General features: G+C 43.2%; 1 long non-coding RNA gene across 1 annotated transcript; it reads right to left on the bottom strand.

Moving 5' to 3' along the window:
* Positions 1 to 249: 249 nt before the first annotated feature.
* On the bottom strand, positions 250 to 20,175 carry LOC127577099 (uncharacterized). The gene is made up of 3 exons (XR_007957323.1): positions 20,109 to 20,175; positions 15,727 to 15,788; positions 250 to 270 (listed from the first exon to the last, which is right to left on the bottom strand). It is a non-coding gene; the product is annotated as an uncharacterized LOC127577099 (long non-coding RNA).
* Positions 20,176 to 20,473: the final 298 nt, after the last annotated feature.

Genomic DNA, 20,473 nt, shown 5'->3' with positions numbered 1-20,473 from the left:
AAAAGTTCTCCTTCACTACTGTATAAAATGAAACACTGTGGATAAGCAGAAAACTGACCTCAACGTGAACTTACCATGTTAAGAACTAGATGTGACTGCAAATCTTTCTTCGCCTTACATCTTGTGATGAATCATCCACACCTTTATCCTCAGGATTAGAACTTAACATTCCACCTTGAAATGGGAAAAGGACGTTTTGGTCTCTCTCTGTGCCAGCTTCTAGTGTGGCTGCAGAAGGTGCGTGGAATCAGAAAGTGGTCACCAATGTATCTGTGGGGAACGGATCAAACGATAATAATGGATGAGGAAAGCCTTCTGGTCTATTTTCATTTTCCACCATCAGCGGCTCTACATTTACAGTATTCCATGTGCCGCGTTCTCTTTGCTACCTCTGCCTGTTGTATCAGGATTCCAGAGTGTTTGCCTGAAAGCCTATTCCAAACATTGCCATGGTATGTACAATGCACATCCGTCCCGAGTTTAAACTGGTGTTACCATGTCCACTTCCCACAATTTAAAGAGTTATTTTGAATGATCCTTTGCCATAACACTATTGCCATAATTTCCAGGTAGAACTGCCCAAGCCTCTTCAGTGATAACTCACACACTCAGAACACTAAACCCATGTTACCTCCATGCATTGTTCTGTAGCTGCATTAACTCCTAGTTAGCAGGTGATAAAATCTAGACAGAAGACAAAATGGAGACACAGGAGACTGCAGATGCTGCAAATCTGCAGCAACACACAAAAAGCTGGAGGAATTCAGTGGGTCAGGCAGCATCTGTGGAGGGAGATGGACATTCCTCCCACCAGTTCTGCTCCTCACCTCCTTCCCTCTATTCCATGGTCCACTATCCTGTCCTAGCAGATTCCATCTTCTTCAGCCCTTTGTCACTTCCACCCATCACTTTCCAGCTTCTTATATCATTCCCACTCTCCCCATTCCCCCATCTGCCTAACACCCCCCCTCGCATGGATCAACCTATCACCCACCAGCTCTTGCTTCACCCCTCCCCTCACCTTTTTATACTGGGAATCTCCCCTCTCTTTCCAGTCCCGATGAAGGGTCTCGACCCAAAATGTCGACTGTCCAGTTCCCTCCATAGAAGCTGCCTGACCCGCTGAGTTCCTCCAGCTTTTTTTTGTGTTGCACAAGATAAAATGGGCTTACTGAAGATGTAAGCAACTTAAGCAAAATTTCCTCTAACTTTTTTTTACTGTCTTGTCCCTGCAGTTCAGTCTTCAACTGGCTTTGATAATTCCATTGGTGGGATACCTTGAAGACTCCATAGTCTCTTTAACCTACTTCAGTTCTTGCAACACATTTGATGCAATACCTATGTTGCTTGCATATGTTACTGACAACTCCTTTTCTGCAATCCTAACTAATTAAATTTGATTTTCCTTCGTCTAGACTACCAAGGTATTTTGTTTGTTTTGTAATTTGAGAGCTCCCTCCTTTCATTATACTGGTCCTTGGAGTTTAGTATTGTCAACAAATTTGCCCATTTCCCATCAAGTTTTTGATTCTGTAAGCAAGCTTTGGGGACACCCCTCTTTCTCTCATTCTGACATTACCCCTGTAACAAGCATCAGTTGCTTACTCTCCTTCTGAGATTCTTGAGAATGTTTGGCTGTGCGTTAAAAGGGAGGATAGAAAATATGCATCCCAACAACATGTTCCCTTCAAATAGCAAAGACTATTATCAGCAAATATTTTAAGTAGAAAGGGGCAGAGGAAGTTACATTAATAATTTCAACACATGATAACCACTTAGTTGTACAATTACCCTGAAAACTTACCGCAATATAAATTTCATGAAGACGTCAAGTACATTTATGATAAATTTCAGCAAGAATATATGTTATAAGTAAGACATGACCGCAAGGCAGAAACAAACTGTTGGAGGAGCTCAGCAGGTTAAGCAGCATCTATAGGGGGAGAAGAAATGACCACGTTTCAGTCACGATGCAGCGTTTTCACCCGAAACATCGACAATTCCTCTCCCCACACAGATGCTGCCTGACCCTCTGAGCTCCTCCAGCAGTTTGCTTTTCACAACAGATTCCAGCATGTGCAGTCTCTTGTGTCTCCAAAAAGTAAGCTTATCTCTTTTGCATTACAGATAAGCAAACCAAGCACATAGATAATGCAAACCACCTTATATTTTAAGTGCTGTAAGGTTCTGGTTATAATTACAGATATTAAAGTGAGAGAGATTCCTTGCTACTCTTTAGACAGCTTTGAAGCTTTCCTTATCCAGATTAACTTTTCTTGCTGAAATGGGAGGATTTTTGTTTAATGCGAGGCGTTGGGACAAAAATTCCTGAATAACATGTTCGTCAAAAATCATTGTGAATCTTGTGATGAAGTTACTGAAGTCTGTCAGTGTGGTGTATTGAAGTTATTGTGCACTAACAGTGAATGATGTGTGACCTATAGTCACACTTCCTTACACTTGATTTAGTTTCTTTTGCCGAATTATTACTATTGACGTTTCATCAATGTTTGTTCATGAGTTCTTGTGAAGACTCATCCAATAAAGGACATAAAAAGCATATGATTCATAGGTTTCAAGAGTGGCTTTTGAAATATAGAGACATATGGAAACAGCCCTTCAGCTCACCGAATCCGTGTTGAACATCAACCACTCACTTACACTAATCCTACATTAATCTTTTTTATTATTCTCCTCACATTCTCCCCCCACTTTCTACTGCTCACCTACTCACTAGGTGAGCAATCAACCTACCAACCCACACATCTTTGGGATGTGGGAAGAAACTAGAGCACGCGGGGGAAACCCTCGCAGTTACATGGAGAACATGCAACCTCCATACAGACAGCTTCTGTGGTTGGGATTGAACCTGGGTCTCTGAGCAAGCAGCTCTACCAACTGCGCCACTGTGCTGCACCAAATATCTCGACATGTGTGGAAACAGTGAGGTATCTTTTATTTCCCCCTCTACCAATTAGAAGCTGTTGCCTCCTGGCTGAGTATAGTTCCTGGGCACAGGTATCTTGTATCTGGTCAAAATACCCATCATTGATGTGCATATGTTGGCAATAGGTGTTGCCCTACTTTTTCTTACCAAGCCACTGTAAATAAGTTATTTCCAAATGGGGCTAACCAAATAACAGAGCTGAATTTGCCCCATCTCAACCCCAGCTGCACTGAGGTCATTTATAATACCCCCAGCCATTAGACGTAGGTTAATCTCAGCTGGATCAGGATAAATGGGTAGTGTTCAATCATGAAACTTTTCTTACCTATATGGGTAACCAATGAGGGCCTTAAATAGCCAAAAACAATTGGGTCAGTCAGCTAAAGTGGAATGCATCTGCCAAACCACAAAACCATGGCAACAGTCCATTCCGCTCCAATACAGCACTGTTCATTGACATGGTCTAGGATCAGACAGCATGGAGAGAGGTTTGTCAACCCCTCAGCTGTGAGCTGCTTCTTTGCAAGAACTGTCCAAGCAATGCCACTCCCTGCCCTCTACACAAACCCTTACACAGTTTCCCTCTTCAAGTGGACATCCACTTGCTACTTGGACCTTCACAGATTCTGCTCATTTTGGAAACTGAGTTCCAAATTTTAACTCCGCCTTAAAAACATTTATCTCACTCTCCACAGGCTCTTTTGCTAACCACACTATGTTTTTACATCCACGTTTTGAAGAAATGGTCCAAAAATTTGCAGCAGAGAGAAAAAAGGATTGCAGATCTAACGGGACTGTCCCAACTCACTGTCCCATTTCCTGAAATGCAAGGGCCCAGAACTACCTCAGCTTCTGATCTGCTTGGTGTGAGAGCTCACGAACCCACTAGTTTGATGGCATCTTTGCGGGGAAGGGACAAGGGGGATTCATGTTTTCCATTTTGATGGTGCAACATTAAGCTGATTTTTTTTTGTTTTTGGCGAACTGTTCCCCAGTGGCGGGGAAGAGGAGGTGTCAGTGGCATCTGCTCACTTCTCTTGTCCAGTTGAAGCTGGAATTGGATGAAGCTTTGCTCTTGCTCAGTACCGCCGCGCGTCTCCAGCCCCCATTTGCCCCACGAATTCCTGCTAAGAGTTGCCCTTTTAAGAGCTGCAATGTGTCCTCGAGTGCTAAGAGGGAACCTGTTGGCGCTCTCCAGCTGTCTCCGCCGATTGCTGGTTGGTTTCAGTCGGTCAGTTTCAGGCTGCAGTTTAATCTCCACCTTCCTGCGATGACATTAAACTTAAAGTCCCGGCGTCATAATGGGACAATGTCTGGCCCATTACACGCCGCTCAGACGCTGACCGAACTCCAAGTTCCCATGGGGACGCGTCTTCTCCGAGTTAACTTATCTTCAGCTGAGATCATTGCACCGCTCCCCTGCTCACCAAGACGAGCCACTCGTTCTCCCATCCGACCCTGGAAGTAGAATGCAGCGGCTGCCGCACTTCGGAGCGGGTCACACCCATAACATCATCATTGTGAACCCAAACGGTCTGTCCCAGGTCAACCAGGCGCCGGGTAGAGCTGGCATACACCAGCAACAATCTCCAGCAGCTGGCGTGTCCAGTTTACCACAGCATCCAGACCCGGCAATAAGAGCAAGCCTCCTGCATCAAGATCCAGGCCAACAAGCGAGGCGATCGCTCCCAATTCGCCAGTCAAATCGACCCATGGTCACGTCTGTCCTGCACCACCACTCTCTCCCTGCAACTGCTCAAGGTTAGCAGTTTAATGTATCTCTTCCTCCCCCACCTTCCCTCCCGGGAGCCACTCTTTCCCGGGGCCAGTAGGGATTTGATCGAATGCTGGGAATCATTCAAAGAGGAAGGAACTCCTCTTTAGAGACCACTGCTTGGAGGAAACAAAAGCAATGACAGAGAATTCAAACATGCAAACTGGATAACATACAAAAATATCACTAACAGCAGGTATATAAATACCAAAAGCAGTCTAATAGGATAATGGGATGTTAGCCATGGTTACCAGAGGACTGGAATTCAAAAGTGAGGAAATAACTCCCTTGGTGTGCTTGCAACACTGGCTTCAGCTCCAGGGATACAGGCAAGGAGTGCAGCACTGGGTCCACCAGAAACATCCCAGGGATCAAAGGGATATATAATGGGGGCACTTGCATAAACTGTTCTTGGGTTTAGAAAGCCAAGGAATGATACATTATAGATCTTTAAAACAATTTGGAGGTACCGTGAGTTGGATACACAGAAAAGGTAGAGAAATGCTTAATGAGGGTACATTCATAATGTCAGAAGTAAGCAAGTTGGAAGGAAAGCAAAAGAGTTAATGGCAGATCCGTCTCTCAAAATGCTGTTAATGCTGGAGTTAATTTGAAATTACTGGAATTATAGGATCCTGGTGAGACCTGAAATGTTGTGCACAGGTCTGGTGTCCCTGGAATTGGAATTAGAATTAGTTTATTATCGTCACATGTACCAAGGTAAGTGAAAAACTTGTCTTGCGTACCATTCATACAGATCAATTCATTACACAGTGCATTGAGGTAGTACAGGGTAAAACAATAACAATGCAGAATAAAGTGTAACAACTACAGAGAAAGTGCAGTGCAGGTTGACAGTAAGGTGCAAGGTCATAATGAGGTAGATTGTGAGGTCAAGAGTCCATCTTATCGTACTAGAGAACCATTCAATAGTCTTACGACAGCGGGGTAGAAACTGTCCTTGAGCCTGGTGGTATATGCTTTCAGGCTTCTGTATCTTCTGCCTGATGGGAGGGGGGAGAAGAGAGAATGTCTGGGGTGGGTGGGGTCTTTGATTATGCTGCTGCTGCTTTACCGAGGCAGTGAGAAGTGTAGATTGAGTCCATGGAGGGGAGGCTGGTTTTCTGTGATGTGCTGAGCTGTGTCCACAACTCTCTGCAGTTTCTTGTGGTAACAGGCAGAGCAGTTGCCATACCAAGCCGGGATGCATCCAGATAGGATGCTTTCTATGGTGCATCGATAAAAATTGGTAAAGGTCGATAGGACACGCTAAATTTCTTTAGACTCCTGAGGAAGTAGAGGCGCTGGTGAACTTTCATGGCTGTGGAATCTACATGGTTGGACCATGACAGGCTATTGGTGATGTTCACTCCTCAGAACTTGAAGTTCTCAACCCTCTCGACCCTAGCACTGTTGGTGTAGACAGGACCATGTGCACCATCCCCCTTCCTGAAGTCAATGACCTGCTCTTTTGTTTTGCTGACACTGAGGGAAATGTTGTCATGCCACTATGCCACTAGGCTCTCTATCTCCTTCTGCACACTGACTCATTGTTATTTGAGACACGGCCTTCAACAGTGGTATCATCTGCAAACTTGTAGATGGAGTTAGAGCAGAATCTGGCCACACAGTCATGAGTGAATAGGGAGTAGAGTAGGGGGCTGAGGACGTAGCCTTGTGGGGCACCAGTGTTGAGAATAATCGTGCCGGAGGTGTTGCTGCCTATCCTCACTGATTGCGGTCTGTTGGTGAGGAAGTCAAGGATCCAGTTGCAGATGGAGGTGTTGAGTCCCAGGTCTCAGAGTTCAGTGATGAGTTTGCTTGGAATACCTAAGGAAATGGGAGTGCAGCAAAGATTTACCAGGTTGATTCTTAGGATGGGAAAGGAGTTTGTCATGTAGGGAGATATTAGGCAGACTGGGCCTAGAGAGCTCAGAAGAATGAGAAGATCTCATTGAAACATACAAAGTTCTTACAGGATTTGATAGGGCAGTTGCAGAGTTGATATTACCCCTGGCAGGGTATGCAGAACTAAGAGTTATGGTCTCACAATAAAGGGTGAGCTATTCAGGACAGAGATGAGAAGAAAATTCTCCATTCAGAGGGTGGTAAATATTTGGAATTCTCTTCCCAGTCACTGGGTGTATTGAAGGCAGGGAATGATGGATTTTTGGATGTGAAGGGATATAGAATTAGTACAGGGAAGTGATGCTGAGTTAAAAGATCAGCATAATCTTATTAAATGGTGGAGGAGGTGTGAAGATCTGAATGGTCTACTCCTGCTTCCATTTCTCATTCGCCTATGAAATTTTAAAGGTTGGGTTGATGGTTCTTGTTGAGGTACTAGCAGCAGGTCAGTGGAGTTAAGCTGCAGATCAGCCACAATGTAACTAATTGGAAGGCCAGGTTTGAGGGGTTGGAAGAACTGTTGCTGTTACCAAGTGAGTTGGTCTTAATCAGTTGAACCTATAAAACTTCTGTCATGACAACCACCTCTGCTTTATTGTAGTATGCTTTCTCAAATTATAGAAAGACTTTAAACTTTTAAAACTGGGAAGAGAGATTTATCATGTATATTGTACGGTCAAAGCTGATGCTAACATCATTGGGTTTGTAGAATGCTTTGCAAGCATACACTATTGTGGATAAAACTGTCTGATCACGGGTACATGCAGCAAATATATTGCTACCTGTGGATCTTTAAAATTCCTTCATGGAATATGGAGCGCCAATTGTAAGGCCAGAATCACGTGCACACACGGAATGGCTCTTGAGGAGGTGGTGGTGAGCTGTCTCTAGAACCACTGCTGTCTGGATGGGGAATTTACCACACTCTGCTCTCAGGAAGGGAGTTCCCTGAAGGGAATTTTAATGAGCCAGAATTGGAGGGTTGGCTTAATGAGCCTTTATTGTGAGTTTAGTTTACCCATGAGGTTTCTTTCCTCAAGTTATTTTGGCTTCGTAATCTTACTCATTTATTTGATTTTGTTCACACCTAATGTTTATCCTTCATTTATTTTCTTTGTTACCCAACATTTTTATCGTTTTAATTGCTTTTTTCAACATCGTAAATTGTTTTCAATATAATTAAAGTTGCTGTCATCCAAATTTTCCTGTCATGCTACACCATTCCTTTGTTGTTAATCACTATAAAAATATATTATGCTCAAAATTATGGAATTTCTGGGAATTTGAAAGAATTTGTGAAATCAAGTATTTATATCTGTCAATGTTCATCTTATCTTCTTAATTCAGACCATAAATCTGAATTTGATACATCAAAACTGGCTGTTCTTGCATTTATCAATGGCACAAATTCCCTGTTACATTACAAATCCTTCCATAAAATCATTGCCTACTTCTGCACTGTAAGAAGCCTTCCTTAAGTTGTACCTTTGCCACCTTTTTGAAAGAGGGAACCAATTAGCCCCACTCTACTGGTTCTTCCCCCAGAGCCCTAAACTTGATCCCTTTTCAAATACGAATGCATTTCCCTTTTTAACAGACTGATTCCACAGTCTGTTGCAGCATTACATTCCAAATCACAACTTGCTCCATAAAAATAATAGTTAATTTATTCTTTTGTTAATTATCTTCACTTTCCCCTCTGTGGATTGATCCTCCTGACAGCTTCTCCCTAATTACTTTATCAAAACTTTCATAATTTTGAACACTCCCTATCCAATCTCTCCTTAACCTTCTCTTCCCCACAAAGAATAATGGAAGCATTTTTATTATCTCCGCATAACAGAAGTACCATCCCTGTTACAACACTAATGAATCTGCTCTGGGAATCGTCCAAGGCATTGTTATCGTTCCAAGAATTGGATACAAAACTCCCAACCATTGGTTTATAATTTGGGAGGTTGGTAGAACACTCAATTCCTTGCAGATTTACTAATGAAGTAAAGACATAAGAAGCTAATTCTCATATCCTTCCATCTTTAGGTAAGATCATTTATCTGCACATTGGAATGGTAAAGTTCCTTTTCCTTTACCTCCACAGGGCCGCTTTTGCATCCAGTTGATTATTTCTATGATCTGGGGCAAATGAATAGCTTAGATCAGCCCAGTTCTAGAATGGAAGTGCCCCAGTATTCAAATCCAGTGCCCTTCACTCTTCAGAACATGACGGCACAGACGCCCCAGACACCTGATTTTCATTTTTCCCTCTACGTGCTGCTACCACCACATGAGCATAGCATTCACTTCCAGCAGCCCCCTGTAACTCTCTATGAAGGCAGTCAAACATTCTACACCACTCTGCCGATTCAAGTACGGAATGCAGTTTACACTCCACGGCCCACCACGTCCTCTGGCAGCCAACTGATTCAACCACAGACATCCACGCCCTCTCAGGGCAGTGCGGATACACATTGTGCATCCATACAGCAAGTGCAGCGGTATAACTGTAAGCAGAAACAACAGTGGCAGTCTCAAGAAGTTCAGATCATACAAGGATTTCAACCTGAAGTCACACAAGCACTCAGCAAACAACAGCATCAAAATTTTGCTTCAATGCAATATGATTCTGATATCACCCCTGAGACTAAGGCACTTGGCTCCAATACTAATACGGACCCAGTTCTGAACTCTATGTCGTGCAATGGCAATCGGTTGCAAGAGGATGGCAAACAATATCATGTCAGTCTGAACCCGGTTCAAAGCTCCAGCCAAGAAATTAAGGCAAGCTGTGAAAAGAGTAGTGGCGTCCACCCAGTTGACCAAAACGAGGAATGTGAGAAGAAGTTAATGATGCTGACGTTTGAAGATGCGGTGATGATGTTTGACTTTGAACTCTTCGACAACCCAAAGTTAAATGGTCAGATTACTGAGCAGGATCAAGGTTTTCATGTGCAAAACAAAGTGAGGAATGAGAACAATCAGAAAGACACAAGTAAAAGAATTCCTGAGGGTCACTTGTCAAAGGAAGGAAAGTCTGGCTCCTCGGAATTAGAAACAGAACATGCCCCAAGTGTTAAACTGACACTGGCGAAGAAGTCACTCTCTTCGCTCCATGCTGAAACTCCCAGTATCCCTCACAGATTCACCAACAATCACTCCTTTTATGATCTGAAGCCTGAGCAGGTCAACTTGCAGATGCTACTGGAACTTGAGGACATTTCAGACGATGAGAGCTATTGGGACTCACTGGGACACGAAGGTCAAACACAGGAGCAGCGCAGTTCAGCAGGCACGGAAACATTTCCAAAGACGGGCAGTGGAACACATAGGAAAAGGAAAAGACAATTTCTGGATCTTGAATCCTAATGGACTGAGACAGAGCAAGAGCAGTTTGTTGGCCTGATGGAGTGATGATTAACTGACATTTAAAGGCATGAATTTCACAAGCTGTATATTATGGATGCTGAATGTAGAACAATATGTTCTAAATGTTGATCTTATATCTGTTTAATTCCATAGTACCTGTCTGCCATGTAAAGAGTGATTTTAACTCAGCTGAAGACTGTGTTAAATGGAGGGTTTGCACTATCCATAAGCTCTGTAGTTTTAGCGTTGCCAACTCTTGCTGGTTGTACCACCTCCAAACACCATTCATCCCCATCTTCAATCTTTAAGTAATTACTATACAAATGAAGTCCATTTCTTTTTGATTCTTTCTGTGATTTTTCTCTTGGGTTTCAAGAGGAGCAGTGCTCAGGAGGTTAATCTGTAATTCCTGGGAAATCCAGGAGAATTCCTGATCCAATTCTGTGTGACCTTCATTGTATATTATGACAGATAGGTGAATGGCTGAAGCAATGATTTTGCAGGGAATTTGTAGTTGGCTGGATAGTACATTACACAAGGAAGCAATAGAGATTGAGCAGATCATTGCACAAAATAGTTTCACTGTGCAAATGCTCCAGTATTCAAGGGGCACAGTAGGAACTGAAAAGGCCAGTGATCAGGACATTGCACTGGGGAACTCTGTGGCCAGTACAATATCTTTGGAGCACATACCCCATTGAAGGCAGTGTCCCATTCCTATAGTTTTCCATGTGTAGCCTGCCACACCTGTGTTTACATCAGTCATCTCTGAGGACCTGTCACCTGTGCCACACAAGTTACTTTTGGAGTGGATTTACGGTTTGTTTGGCAGGCAAATTGAGCTGTGAATTTTCACACAAAATTTCTCAAATGGTAAAAAGAACAGTTAATGACATGATGGTTATGGCTAGGGTGGAAATTAGGGAATTAGGAGAACTACTTGCTCTTCTGTGAAACTTGTCACAAGATTTTTAATATCCAGCTGGGCACGGATGTGGGAGCTTGGTCCCATTTGGAAGGAAGCGCTTCTGACAATGCAGTGCACCAGTGGGACTGAGTGGAAGAATCCGTGGTCAAGAGCTAGCATCAGATTTGAACCTGTTAACTCAAAGATAGAACCCCCACTACCTTGAGTGGCTGTGGCCAAGGCCCATTCCCTGGGAGCAGGAGATTTAAATATTTGAATGTCCCCTGTCCTAACTCACAGCAACTGAGGCATCAGCCACAGGTGAAGGGAAGGGGGGACTTGGTGAATTGGGTTTGCGGTCATGATAATCCATTGTTGCTGCGCCCAAGAGTCTGGTCCTGATAATGGGTTTGATTATCCTGCTATCAATTGCATTGCAGAATGCCAGCTTTCTGGCATTTCATTGCCCTCCCTTGCTCTCACCAATGCCATAAACCAAGAGGGGGTATGCATTCCTTAGCTGTAAATGATGGGAAATATCTCGAGCAGTGCCCTTGCTTCCTGAGGCCTCCATATTAATATGCATCTGATGTCATTGCTCACAGGAACTACTCTGGTGGTGAGAGGATCTGTTAAAGCAGAGAATGCCAACATTGACAAGGGAGAAGCAATGACTGTGGGGGTGTGGCGCATGGATGGGATCAATGACTGTGGGGGTGTGGTGCATGGATGGGAAGAGACAGAGGTTAGGCTGAAGGGAGCGATAGAGTAGCCAGTGGGCACAGTTGGGTCAGAGGAGGGATACCAGGGTTGTCATTCTGCTTTGATGTATTCCTGCATTGAGGCTGCCCCCACCCCATCTTCCCCCAACCCATCACACAGCCTCACCCTATCGACTGCCACATCCCCATCATCAACTGCTGAACATGTCTCTCCCAGCTTTCCAACCATACTCAGCAAATAAATGGACTCTCTTCACCTGTTTGGACAATATTTGATTTTATCTTCCATCTGCAATATTTTTTCTTCCTGAAAAAAAAAGTAAAACTGTTCAAAGAACTAAGAAAGCACAGTTTGTTTTAGTGCCCTGGGGAAGTTTCTCGGGAGTTGTCTGCCACAGTGTTTAATGCCCAGAGATACCAGGGTATACCAGGAAGGTGAGGGTATGAGAGCAGGAACAGAGAGGGAAAGGTAGAAGTGAGGGAGAAAGAGGGGTTCCTTGAATTGAGGAGGGTTGGAAGGGGTGTCAGTGATCTGGAATCAGATGGGTTCGAGTCATCTGTAGAAGCTGTGCCAAAATGTTTGTTGCAATCCCGAAGACATCTTGGGCCAGATGTCACAGCTAGTCTTTAGCCTTTTAAGCAGCAGTAGGTCTAGGATTCCCGTACAGTTTCATGCAGGAGACCTAGCTAGGCCGCTGGATTCCAGAGGCAGAATCTGTCAGTTTGCTCTGCCGCTGTCGGTGGAACTGAGTCTGGCTGAAGTTCCCCAGGCTGTTACCCTTTGCATCCAGAACTGGATCAGTGAATCCAATATCTCATGGATTTCAATGGGGATTGTAGGGCTACAGATTAGGTAACAGAGAGGGAGGTAAGTTATATTTTTAAAACTATAATTCATCTTAGTTTAATGTTTTAAATTGTTTTAATTTTAACATTTTTATTTCAATTTTAATAGTTTTTTAAAAATTAAAAAAATCCCTCGTAGCTTTTACAGCTGGAAAAACTGGGGACACAGATTTACCAGCTGTCAAAGTTTCGAGCAGCTTCAGCTTTGTTCGTACAACCCCCACCAATATCTGGCTCCTTCCCCCCCTCCCTCTATCACCACCAAGCCTACCACCCAGCTGTGGGCAAGGTTGACCCTTTGCAATGGAACAGCTGAGCCAAGCTGTGGGGAGTGGGGGAGGGGGGGTGGTTGTGGGGAGAGAGGACTGTGGAATTACAACTCTGGGCATGGAAACTGGGTCAACAAATGTTAGCCCTTGTCTAGTACAAAATTATTTAAAATTAACCAGAGTTAATCATTTTAATTAAAAAATTGGACCTTTGAGCAGAAGAATGTCTTCCTATGTTTTCTTCTTGTTTTCCTCATATTTTCCTGGGAATGAACTTCCAAATTTATTGCCTAGCTTTGACTAGAATGATCTTCTGATCAAAAGTAAAAGTCTTCAACTCACTTGTTTATTGTTACAGTTTTTGAAGAGATGCATAGTTTCATTTTTCCCATTCAATAATTGGTTTGGCATTGTAATTACATTAAAAGATTTTGAATATAAAGGAGGGTATTTATTCCCAACTTGGAACAGGAATATTTGTCAATGTTTTGAGTAAATGTCCCTTTTTGATGAAAGAAATGCATTGCCCGGGTTGATTGTAAATTGCAACATACTGGAAAATTCACCAAATAAAAGTTTCAAAAACTGTTATATTTTTGGAATGGGTCATGGCATCAGATCCTCCCAGAATTAATGCTGTGCCTTTGATTATAGAACATAGAACATTACAGTGCAGTACAGGCCCTTTGGTCCACGATGTTGTGCTGACATTTTATCCTGCTCTAAGATCTATCTAACCCATAGCCCTCCATTTCTCTATCATTCATGTGTCTATCTAGGAGTCTCTTAAATGTCCCTAATGTATCTGCCCCCACAACATCTGCCGGCAGTGCATTCCACGCACCCACCACTCACCGTGTAAAAACTACCTCTGACATCCCCCTTATACCTTCCTCCAATCACCTTAAAATTATGTCCCCTCGTGTTAGTCATTGTCACCCTGGGAAAAAGTCTCTGACTGTCCACTCGATCTATGCCTCTTATCATCTTGTACACCTCTATGAAGTCACCTCTCATCCTCCTTCTCTCCAAAGAGAAAAGCCCTAGCTTGCTCAACCTATCCTCATAAGACATTATTTGCTCTAATAGTCAGATCATCAGGATTGTACAGTTTGGTATTTATTCTGAATTAGGAGAATTAGATAGATCTCCTGCCTGTTCCCTGTAGACCTTCCAGTTATGTTGCCCATTCATTGCTTTTATTCCTGGTTGTTTTGAGGATGACCTCTATGGAAGCTGCTCCAGCTGCTTTTGCTACTTGGCACTTGTGCTCTGCTTAACTCCTGCATGTGGCCCTTTGCAATATATACAATGTGCTGGAGGAACTCAGCTGGTCAAGCAGATTCCTCCAGCAGTTTGTTTTTTTTGTCCCAGATTCCAGCATCTGCAGTTTCTTGTACCTCCTTTGCAATACATGATGGAAATAAAAAAACACATACATTTATAAAGTCATAGAGAGATACAGCTCAGAAACAGGCCCTTCAGTCCACTGAGTCCATGCTGACCATTAACCACCTTTCGTACATTAACACCACCCTAACTCATTTTATTCTCCCCACATTCCCATCAACTCCCCCTGCGCCCCTCCCCAGCAGATTCTACCACCTACTTACACATTAGGGAGCAATTTACAGTTGCTCTAATTAATCTAGTAAATCACATGTCTTTGGGATGTGGGATGAAACCAGAGCACCCGTAGGAAACACACACAGTCACAGGGAGACCAGGGATGTACTGCTGACCCTGGAGTTGGTAAACAGCCTGCATTAAAACTCCAGTTTGAACTACTCGTCTATAGCCTATTCCTGGCCTATTTATTTCCAGGATATGGGCATTACTGGCATCCATAATTGCCCTTGAGGAGGTGGTGGAGAGTCATTTCCTCGACTTGCGGCAGTCCCTCCGGATTGCCAGGCCGTGAGGTTACAGCCTGTGGTAGGGACAGATTCTGCTGCTGCTGATGGTCCACAGCACCTCACGGGTGTTCGGTTTCGAGCTGCCAGGTCTGTTCTGAGCCTTTACCATTGAGCCTGACTGTAGTGTCACACAACACGATGGAGGGTACCCCTGGTGTGATGACGGGACTTTGTCGCCACAGCGATTGTGCAGTGGTCACTTCTGTCAATGTTATTATGGTCAGGTGGATCTACCACAGGCAGAGCGGTGAGGAAGTGATAAAGTTGGTTAATTCCACATGTTGGTTCACTCACTACCCACCCCAGACCCAGACTGTCAGCCGTATCCTTCAGGACATGTGCAGCTCAGTCAGTGGTGGTGCTATCAAGCCATTCTTGATGGTGGACATTGAAGTCCCCACCCAGAGTACATTCGGTGTCCTTACTACTTTCAGTGCTTCCTCCAAGTGTTGAGGAAGGACGGTGGGTTGTAACTCGGAAGAGGTTTCCCTGCTCGTGTTTGAGCTGACGACCTGAAACATCATGAGGTATGGAGTCAATGTTGAATACTCCAAGGGTTACTCCCTCCAACCTGTACGCCACTGTACCACCATCTTTGGCGGGTATGTCCTTCTGATGGGACACAATGTACCTAGGGATTGTAATGGAGCAGTCTGCACATCATCTGTAAGGTATGACTATGACTATATCAGCCTCTTGCTTGACTAGTTTGTGGGACAGACCTCCTAATTTATACGCAGGCCTCTGAGGTTTGTGAGGACTTGGGCGAGGAATAACATTGGCATGTATGAATATGGTGCCTAATCTGATGTCAGGTGGTCATTTTGGTTTCTTTATTCTTTCTCTGCCGGAATATGTCTGGAATGGTACAATGCTATGGCTTGTTAGGACACTAGAAAGCATTCAAGAGTTAAGTCACAAGACTAAGTGTCCAAGCAAAGTATTTTTCTAATTTATGGTATTGTATATTTCTTTCAAAAAACCTTTTTACGGACTGGCTTTCAGGTAATGACACTAATTTGTACCAATCGCCAGCACCCACAATTTAGAAATATCTGTAGCTATCTCAGATACCTGCAGTTCACAGTGGTTTCCACGGCAACATGGTTTCTGGTCCAATTTCCCAACGGGCTGATCTACAACAGAAAATGTTGCAAACATGTCAAAACCTGTGCAAAATTGCGCTCTTGTGCAAGATTTACGCATAAATCGCAGACCCAACTGGGGCCAATTTCCAAGCAAAAGTGTTTGTTGCTTAAACCGTAAGTTCCTACAAGAGTAGGTATAAACCCTCCAAGCATATTGCAAAAGGGAGTTATCACACAGATGCCAAGTGGAGGAGGAGGTTGAGTTAGTCCACAATTCTGATAGTTTGAGAATAATAACTGGGGACTTCTTCCTCCTCTCCTTTCTACTTTCCTGTAGCAAGGTGATTTCCTGTTAAATGCAAGTTAGCAATGTCCCACTTGTATACATTGGTGGGAATATTCTGTATTTTCTTTTGCTCACTTCCCATTTACAACAATGAAATGTGCTGACTCAACATTGCTATCCGATCGATATCAGCAAACAAAGAATGGCCCCTCAGAGGAGAGCAAGATACTCATTTCCCAGTGGTACATCACCTGTATGAGCTAACACTTCCAGGAAAAAGTTGAGAAAGGACTGGATTTCACAGGAGTGATTACCAGACAGAATTTGACATCAATTTACGTAAGGAAATATCCCAACTGGTTACCAAGAGCTTTTCAAAGGGGTTGGTTTTTCAGGATGGACTGAGGAGGATAAAATGGAGAGGTTTAGGGATGGAATTCTGGAACTCAGGACCCTAGGGACTGAGGGCATGCATGCCAACAGTAAAGCAAAAAATAAGGATGCATGAGAGGCCAGAACATGCAGCATTCTCAGAGTCCTGTAGAGTTGGAGAGGTTATATAGATAGAGGAAGCTGAGACACTGGAGGGGTTTGAACATGCTTACTTTTATCTTACTTTAAAATTCTGCCTTGTTCAATACTCTGAACAGGATCATTCCTGGTTGTATTAAAAATAAGATTTTTTTATTTCATCACGGTATTTTATTCATTAAAAATATACACAGTAGATCCAATCAGTGCACATCCTTCTTTATATTCATTGTGCTATAAAATCAATACATACTCTTATAAAGCATTAACACCCTTTGGTTTCCTCTTTTAGCAAAGCACCCGTGAATTATTTAAGACGCTGTTACCCAGGACCTAGCCCCTCACCAGGTCAGGCACTCTGTGGGGAGAGAAACAGAGTCAATGCTTCAGATCTGAGCAGTTGAGTTTTTCCGGCATTTTCTGTTTTTACTTCATATGTCCAACTTCTGCAGTGTTTTGATTTTTGTAGAATCCTAGAGTTGAGAAGGATGCCACACAGAACATCTTGTTGGTGCCGCTCTTTGAAAGAACTATCCAATCAGTCACAGTGGCGCGTGTGGTAGAGCAGCTGCCTCACAGCACCAGAGGCCCGGGTTCAATCCTGCCCTGGGTTCTGTCTGTGTGGAGTTTGCACGTTCTCTCTGTGACCTCATGGGTTTCCCCTGAGTGCTGCAGTCTCCTCCCACATCCCTAAGACCTGAGGGTTGGTAGGTTAATTGGCTGCTATAAAATTCCCCTAGTGTGTAGGTGAGCGGTAGAATCTGGGGGAAGTTGATTGAAACGTGGGGAGAATAAAATGGGATTAGTGTAGATGAGTGGTCAATGGACATATCCATTAGGCTGAAGGACCGGTTTCCTTGTTGTATGACTCATGACTCACCTACTCTTTCCCCATAGCTTTGAAAATATCTTCTTTTCAAAGATCTATTTATTTCTCATTTCAACCTTGCCCTGGAATTTGCTTTTATTGTCTGTTCTGTCAGCACATACCAGATCTTACTTTACTAAAATAAAGACTGAGTACCAACATTCTATATATAGTATGGAAACCCCCTAAAACACATGTTAACCGATAAAGCATTGTACAGGGGCCTGCAGTGTTTGCAACACCAGTTATACCTGTAGACCAAGTTGTGCTGTTACTTCCTTGACCTAGAGTGAACAGCACAAGTGTTGTTATTCAAATCCAAATCTAATCCCCTCTGAGCGTAGAAGATACAGAGAGTATGCTAACGACATAACAAACTCATTCAAATTCTAAATGCTTTTAAAAATGAAGACATTTTAAAAAATGATAAAACCTAATCAGATCCTCTCTCGCATCTCCCTTCAAAGCCATCATTCTCAACTGCAGGAAGTGATCACAAATAGATTACACAATCCACATACTTCAGGCATTTAGATGTAGAAGTAGAAGAAGCACTTAACATGAGATTTGTTCATTCCCTTCATCATTGTCTTGGGTTGAAACATTGTGGTCATCTCGCCTGCATATGGATTTGTAGTTATTACAGCAGCTTGGAGCATCTGTGAAGTATTCAGAACCTTGTTCTTTTACACCTTTACCCTTCACCTTCCCTTCCCCTCCCTTGCTCCAGATCTGTTTTGCTCTCTTTACTGTTCACAATCCTGCCTTGCCCTTGAGTTTTCCTTCTCTTTTTATCTAATTTTCACCCCCCCACTCCTCCAATCACCAACCTTGTCCCCCTCCCCTTTCTCCTTCCTTCTTCTCTCCGTCTCATCCTTCCACACTTTCAATTTTCTCTCTCGCCCCCAAATTTTTGTGTTCACCTTGTTCAATTCCAACTTCCGGTGCTGCCTGCATGGAGTTTGCACATTCTCCCTGGGAGTACGTGGATTTCCGCCAGGTGCTCTAGTTTCCTCACACATCTCAAAGATGTGCAGGTTGGTAGGTTAAATGGCTGCTGTAATTTGCCCCCAGTGTAGGTGGGAGGTAGAATCTGGAGAGAGTCAATAGGAATGAGGGGAGAATAAAACAGGATTAGTGTAAATGGATGCTTTATAGTTGATGCAGACTCGGTGGGCCGAAGGGTCTGTTTCCGTGCTGTATAGCTCTAAGACGTTGTGTAAAAGATGAGATGGATTAAAACCTTACTGAACATGGAAGATCCCACCATCACCTTCAAGAGATCACCTGCTAGTTTCATACTTTGTGCAATACTTAAAGGGCTGCTGCATTGCTGCAGACAAAACAGTGAAACAATACTTGCTCATCTGTTTGTCTAACCTCAGCGGAACCCCAAGTAGGAGTGGGGTCAATGGGAACAGTATATCATCATGAAGATTTCGCTCTGAGTTAGTTTAAGTTTTCGTCCTCTTCTTGCAGAAGACAAAGGCTTATGGCTGGTGTGAATGCAATAGATATTAACTGGCCGAAGTTGTTGTTCTGTGTGAAAAGATTTTTGTCTATGTTTGTGTCCTCTTCTTTTTTACCTTCTGTTTGTCTCATGCCATCATTCATTTTGTCATTGAATCACTCCTTCTCTCTGCCCTTTCTCAGACATTTCCTTCTGTGACTGATGGGATCACCTTCAGTGTTAAATTCATTTTCTGACTAACTGCAAAACTGGTTTACTTTAGCTCCTGTGCCTGAACAGAACATCGTGACAAAACACACCGCCTCCTAAAACAGCGCACATCAAACTAATAGCATCTTCTTCGACGCAAAGAAGATACTGGTTGAAGGATTAGATAATAACACAAAAGCCCGAACAGTGCAAGTGTAAAAAAGCAATACTGCTGTTAGTGATTGGGTCAGAAGCATTTGGTATGATAGCAAATATTCTCAGACCATATATTGCAAAAGATATCTTGTTTAAAGATGTTATGCAGAAGCTGGAAGCCATTAGAAGCCAAAATCATGGTGAGATAATGAGTGAGTGCATTGTTTCATAGAGTTGTAGAGAGATATAGCACAGAAACAATCCCTGTGGCTCACTGAGTCCATGCAAACCATCACCCTCCCATTTACACTAAACCTACATTAATCCCATTTTCTTCCCCACACATTCACATCAGCTCCCCCCAGATTCCACCACTCACCTACACCCCAGGGTCAATTTTCAGTGACCAATTAACCTACCAACCTGCACGTTTTTGGGAGGTGGGAAGAAACCGGAGCACCCGAAGGAAATCCACACAGACAACACTGGAGATCAGGACTGAACCCAGGTCAATCTCTGCACTTCAATCTTGCTGCCTTTTTAGATGGTGCATTACACAATAGGTTTGTGTGCACATTGGTATACAAACAAATTCAATCACAGCTGTTGAGCATGTAAAAGTTAACAAATGAACTTGCATGTAAAATTGTTGTGTTAAAAGAAATGACATCCAAGAATAATGGAGAATTTAGTCCACCAAGTATGGATGGTGAACCACATGATAATGACATGTTTGTGTTCACCTCAGGAAGTGAACTACCAAATCAAAAATTTTACTGCAATTCAGTCAGTCTGCGTGTGAAACTGAGTTTGAAGTACATTGATAAGGCCAGTTCCTGTCATTGCAACAGCTATCACTCACCACACCTTCATTGCTTAGGGCAACCAGATATTTCAGTGGCTAAAAGAAAGGTCACATTTTGACAGTATGCAGCTCCAAGGCATGATGACAAACAAGAAACAAAAGCAAGTGCAGTGGTAATTTGAAACAAAATCAGAAAGGAGCATGTCACAGTTCAGAAGTCAGTTCAGGCAATAAGGAACTGGAATTGTGCAACAGTAACAGTAACAACTGGATGGGCCATTCAGCAAGTGTTGATTAACAACCGGTGCATTGACGCATTAGTTAATATAGACATTGCTACAGACCATTTGTGAATGAGTCTAGGAACTAGCTCTAGCATGTTCTGCCAGAAACTGTTGAAGAAAACCAGTGTCACATTTTAAAGAAT

Source organism: Pristis pectinata, chromosome 1, assembly GCF_009764475.1.
Source record: "Pristis pectinata isolate sPriPec2 chromosome 1, sPriPec2.1.pri, whole genome shotgun sequence".
Classification (NCBI taxonomy): Eukaryota; Metazoa; Chordata; class Chondrichthyes; order Rhinopristiformes; family Pristidae; genus Pristis; species Pristis pectinata.
Note: the sequence above shows the minus strand (reverse complement) of the source record. Positions and strands in the feature narration are given on the sequence as shown.